This window comes from Mesoplodon bidens (assembly GCF_964165515.1).
Source record: "Mesoplodon bidens genome assembly, chromosome: 6".
In the NCBI taxonomy this organism is placed as follows: domain Eukaryota; kingdom Metazoa; phylum Chordata; class Mammalia; order Artiodactyla; family Ziphiidae; genus Mesoplodon; species Mesoplodon bidens.
In genome coordinates, this window is record NC_138162.1 from 88614011 (window position 1) to 88619848 (window position 5838).

At 45.1% G+C, this 5838-nt stretch overlaps 1 pseudogene across 1 annotated transcript; it reads left to right on the top strand.

Moving 5' to 3' along the window:
• The first annotated feature begins 3883 nt into the window (after positions 1-3883).
• On the top strand, positions 3884-4903 carry LOC308619303 (leucine-rich repeat-containing protein 59-like; annotated as a pseudogene). The gene has a single exon. The product of its transcript is annotated as a leucine-rich repeat-containing protein 59-like (transcript).
• The last annotated feature ends 935 nt before the right edge of the window (positions 4904-5838 follow it).

Consider the following 5838-nt stretch of genomic DNA (forward strand, 5'->3'; position numbering starts at 1 on the left):
GAGAACACTGTGTCTTAGTAAAAAGTTGCCATTGGTATATGAGCAAAGAGCAAAAGCCGCTGGTGCCCCCAGATCAGGGGGTTGAGTTAAACTGGTCTTGGATCTGACGTCTTTCCTGAATTAGAACATAAAGAAGTTTGACTATTAATTTTAAGGTCATTTATTTAGAGAGTATCTGGACCATCTTATTTTTTGTCAGAGTTCATCTGCTTAATGAAGGCCATCAAGCACATTTTGAACTCAGTTAAACCCAGGAAATGCCTCTGTATGTCATTGCAATACTTGTCTCCTCGTGTGGTCTGCAGAAGCCGGGGCCAGAGCATGGTAACCAGGCTGAGTCCTTGTCCTATGGCTCCTTTGGTGCCAACTCCATAAATTGGTCGGTTCTCCTTTGTTTAGACATACTGTCTCCCATTTCAAGAGCAGTCATTTGCAATAACCTGATAAGATTAGCGGGCTTTGGTCAGGGCCTTTGGTCTACCTGCTGATGCAATCACTGAGGCAAATGGATGAGCCAGGAGTACACCTTGATGGCGGCTCAGAGGTGAAACTCCAGTTTAGCCCCTCACTTCCACAGTGGGATCCTTGTGTTTAAAACCCTGATCCCTCAGTGCCTAGTGGTCCAAGGAAAAAAGAATTATTTTAAGTGTAGGATGATGATTTTTTTCCTCCTCTCAAGCCATTTGAAACATTTAGCCCATTTGGATTCTTGAAGAAGTGGAGGGAAAGAATCATGGGTGGGGGAAGAGGGACAATCCTCTTGAATAAAAAAGCCAATCATCAGGTGACACCCCCGGCACTAACATTTAGTAACTGATAATTGCTGTAACTAGGGCCATTGAGCTTTGCAAATATTATCCAGTAAATTTTAATTAGCACCTGGGGGATTGAAGAGTTTCAGAATAAGCTCTTGGGAGAAGCTTCCCCAGCCAGGGGCTGTGTGCTGAGTAATTTTAGATCAGCTGGCCTGTCAGAGTGGATCAGTGTCATCACACCACTTATCCTGAGGAAAATGCACCTGCTTCTATATGGAAATAAGGGGCATTATTTGGTAATTTGTGCTGCTTATTTCCCCTGCTCCCCTGGTTTGACGAGTGGGGAGTATAAGGACTAAATCATGAGGCTTTGGAGGAGAAAGGAAGGAGAGTTCTATTGCCCTTCAAGGGCACATGCTCTCACCGGCCCTGAGGGCTTCCTCTTCCTCTTTTGGTTGCCTTGGGACCTCTCTTAGAACTGTATCAACATGGGATGCATTTTACTATGAGAACTGATGGTGCTATTTTGCAATAAAGATATTTCTTATTATTTTTTTGTATGGGGAATTTATAATTGTATTTTGAAGGGGAGGGTGAGAAATTAGGTAAGGCGGAACATTGATCCATGACAGGGAATCTATTAAAGGCTAAACCAAAATGTGGGCTAGAAATATTTAGAAACAAGTATGTGCAAAGATAAAATGTAAACCTCATTGATTTTTTAAAATTGCGCAGTACATGAAATGCCTCCTAATTGTAAAAGAGTCAATGAATACAGAAATATTGAGCTAATATTTATAAATCAACTATCTAGAAGCACTATGCTAAGCAAATTATGTATGCTGTTTTTATTGTCCCTACTTATAGATAGGAAAAATGAGCTTAGAGCAATTAATCAACTTACTCCAGGTCATTCAGGTACTATGTAGCAGTGCCTGGATTTGACCTCAAACAATTTAACTTGAGAGCCCACACTTTCATAGTTCTGAGACATACATGTTTACATGTAAATAAATGTATGCATGCAAGAGGTACACACATGTGCATATGTATATGCGCACACATTCTTATCAGCTTACATTCACTCCTTTTTCTCATTGATTTTTGAATTGCTTTAAGAGCAAGGATTTTAACACTGAATTGAATAACTGTAACAAATATTTTAAGATGCACTTCAAAGAAAGCCTAGGATTAGCCATCAGGGAAATGCAAATAGAAACCAAAATGAGATACTGTTTCATACCTACTAAGATGGCTATCATCAAAAAGTCAGATAATAACAAGTGTAGGTGAGGAAGTGGAGAAATTGGAACTCTCCTACACTGCTGGTGGGAATGAAAAATGATTCAGCCACTTTAGAAAACTGGCAGTTTTCAAAAGCTTAACCATAGTGTTACCATAGAATCCAGCATTTTCACTTCTGGGTATAGAACGAAGAGAAATGAAACCATATGTCTACACAAAATCTTGTACATGAACATTCATAGTAGCATTCTTCATAGCAGCCAAAAGGTGGAAACAGACCAATGTCCACTAACTGATGAATGGATAGACAGAATGGGACATATCTGTACAATAAAATGGTTTTTTTTTTTTTTTTTTTTTTGTGGTATGCGGGCCTCCCACTGTTGTGGCCTCTCCCATTGTGGAGCACAGGCTCCGGACACGCAGGCTCAGCGGCCATGGCTCACGGGCCCAGCCGCTCCGCGGCATGTGGGATCCTCCCAGACCAGAGCTCGAACCCGTGTCCCCTGCACCGGCAGGCAGACTCTCAACCACTGCGCCACCAGGGAAGCCCTAAAATGTTATTCTGCCATGAAAATAAATGAGGTATTGATACATGCTACAACATGAATGAACCTTAAAAATCTTACACTGATTGAAGGAAATAGTCACAAATGCCACATACTGTATGCTTCCATTATATGAAATGTTCAAAACAGACAAATATATGGAGACAGAGAGCAGATTAATGGTTGCCTAGAGCTGGAGGGATGGAGGAATTGGGAGCTGGCAGCCAAGGGGTACAGGGTTTCTTTTTGGGGTGGTAAAAATATTCTAAAGCTGACTGTGGTGATGATTGCACAACTGTAAATACAGCAAAAGCCACAGAATCATACACTTTTTAAAAAATTGGAGTATAGTTGCTTTACAATGTTGTGTTAGTTTCTACTGTACAGCAAAGTGAATCAGCTATACATATACATATAACCACTCTTTCTTTAGATTCTATTCCCATATAGGTCATTACGGAGTATTGAGTAGAGTTCCCTGTGCTATACAGTAGGTTCTCATTAGTTAGCTATTTTATACATAGTATCAATAGTGTATACATGTCAATCCCAATCTCCTAATTCATCCCATTACCCCCTTCCCCCATGGTATCCATACATTTGTTCTCTACATCTATGTCTCTACTTCTGCTTTGTAAATAAGATTATCCATACCAGTTTTTTCAGATTCCACATATATGCATTAATATACGGTACTTGTTTTTCTCTTTCTGACTTACTTCACTCTGTATGACAATCTCTAGGTTCATCCATGTCTCTACAAGTCACCCAGTTCCGTTCCTTTTTATGGTTGAGTAATATTCCATTGTATATATGTGCCACATCTTCTTTATCCATTCATCTGTTGATGGACACTTAGGTTGCTTCCATGTCCTGGTGATTGTAAATAGTGCTGCAGTGAACATTGTGGTACATGACCCTCTTTGAATTATGGTTTTCTCGGGGTATATGCCCAGCAGTGGGATTGCTGGGTCGTATGGTAGTTCTATTTTTAGTTTTTTAAGGAACTTCCATACTGTTCTCTATAGTGGCTGTAAATGAGTGACTTGGATGGTGTGTGAATTACATCTCAAAAAACTGTTAAAAAAAAGAGAAAAACCTAGGTGCACATGGTGACTGAACATTTTAGTTGAATGACTTTGGTGGGATGAGTTACTTCATCATCGTTGTCGCGGCTGCACCGGTGGGAATGGGGCGCGGGGCTCAGAGTGCCAACTGGGGGGCGGATAGGTGGCAGGGGACGCAGGCATTGTCGGTTGGGTGCGAGTGTGAGTCCGCCGAGCGGCTTCTCACCCCTTCTCTTGCCCGTCGAAGCCCCGTTCAGCCGGCGTCACCATGACCAAGACCAGTAGCCAGGGCGGGAACCTCCACGAGCTGGACAGCAACAAGCTGGCCCTGAGCCTCAGCGACCTGAATGAGGTACCGGTCAAGGAGTTGACTGCCCCCCAAAGGCCACCATACTGGATCTGTCCTGCAGTAAACTGAGTACCCTTCTGTCGGATTTCCGTGGCCTCACACACCTGGTGAAGCTGGACCTGAGTAAGAACAAACTGCAGCAGCAGCCAGCGGGTTTCGGCCTCCTGGTCAACCTCCAGCACCTGGACCTCAACAGCAGGCTGGTCACCCTGCCGGTCAGCTTTGCTCAGCTCAGGAGTCTGAAGTGGCTGGCCTGAAGGATAACCCCCTGGATCCTGTCTTGCTTGGACAAGAAGCAGCGTAAGCAGTGCGCCAACAGGGTGTTAGAGCACACGAAGGTGGTGCAGCTCGATCAGGAGCGAGAGAGGCAGCGGCAGCTGGAAATAGACCGAGAGGCCGAGAAGACGTGGGAGGCCAAGCAGCGAGCTAAGGAGGCTCCGGAGCGGAACTGAGGAAGCGGGAGAAGACGGAAGAGAAGGAGCGCCGGAGAAAGGAGTAGGACGCCCTCAAAGCAGACAAGTGGGAGCAGAAGGAACCTAAGAAGGAAACAGATCAGGCCCCGAAATCTAAGTCCGGCTCTCGGCCCCGGAAGCCACCACCTGGGAACCACACTCGATCCTGGGCTGTGCTGGGGCTGTTGCTGCCGCTGCTGTTGCGTGTGGCTGGCGGGTTCGTTGCTTGTCGGGTGACGGAGCTGCAGCAGCAGCCCGTCTGCACCAGTGTGAACACCATCTACGACAACGCGCTCCGGTGCTGCGCAGCCGCGGCATCCTCCGGTGGGTCCTGCAGACTGATTCTCAGCAGGGAGCTTGTCCTCCACGCCTGCTGCCCCGCAGTCTTGGAGCTGGGACTCCTATGGAATTGGGTTCTGCTGGACACAACCTCTTTTTAGTGTCAGACCTACCTGCCGTCATCACGTGGCTGCCGTTTGGTACTTGAGACACCTCCTCTTTGTAAGACTCCTTTGTTTCTTCGTCAGGGTCCCCTGGTGGAATAAGGAGAAATAGGAGGTGGGGATACGTCCTGCATGCTTAAAAGAGTAGGCTTGGGGTGGGGAGAGGAAAAAGCATAGCCATTCCTAGTTGTTATACAAAGCTGTGTAAAGGCAAGACTCATTTCTACTAAAGGTCAGCTGTCACTACATTTATATTTTTGTATGTCACAAAGCCTTTCTTTCATTCCTCCCTGGGGAGCCAGGGCAGATCAGGAGGCAGTGTGTTATTGGGGACTAGAGGAACACCACACTCAGCAAATCTAGTCTAAATTGGGGGAGGGGGCATACCTATTTTTTAAGGACCTCAGACATTCAGATATTTTAACAGTCATACAAAATCTCAGGCTGTGACAGGACTTCCAGCCCATCCAGTCCAATGTAACACTTGTAGACAGGGAAACAGGCCTTCCAGGACTTGCCTCCGGTCTCCTGGCTAGTTTGAGGCAGAACTGGATTCCCACCCTGGTATCCTTTCTTTCCATCATTTTGCCTCCTTTATAATGTCCTGAGAGAACAAAACTTACACCAGGATTGAGTGTCTCTTGGCTGGAATATAGAATCTTTCATGGGAAACAGATTCGTGACCCACAGATAGAAATCTCATAGCCATGAGGTTCTTGGGCAGCTCTTGTAGAGTCCTGAGGCAATTTATGTGGCTTCTATAAAATGGGGACAGTCCAGGCTCCTTGCGTCAATTTGAGAGCATTAATTCCCTGATTGCCAATAAACAAGAAGGTGGACCCTTGCAAAGCCACATTGTCTATGACAGCTCTGTTACATAATTGGTGTGACTAAATACCTCATAGGCAACCTGAAGACTAAAGCTTCATAAGAGACTTTGGTTTAGAATTGATTCTAGACGCAACTACAAGTGCACAGT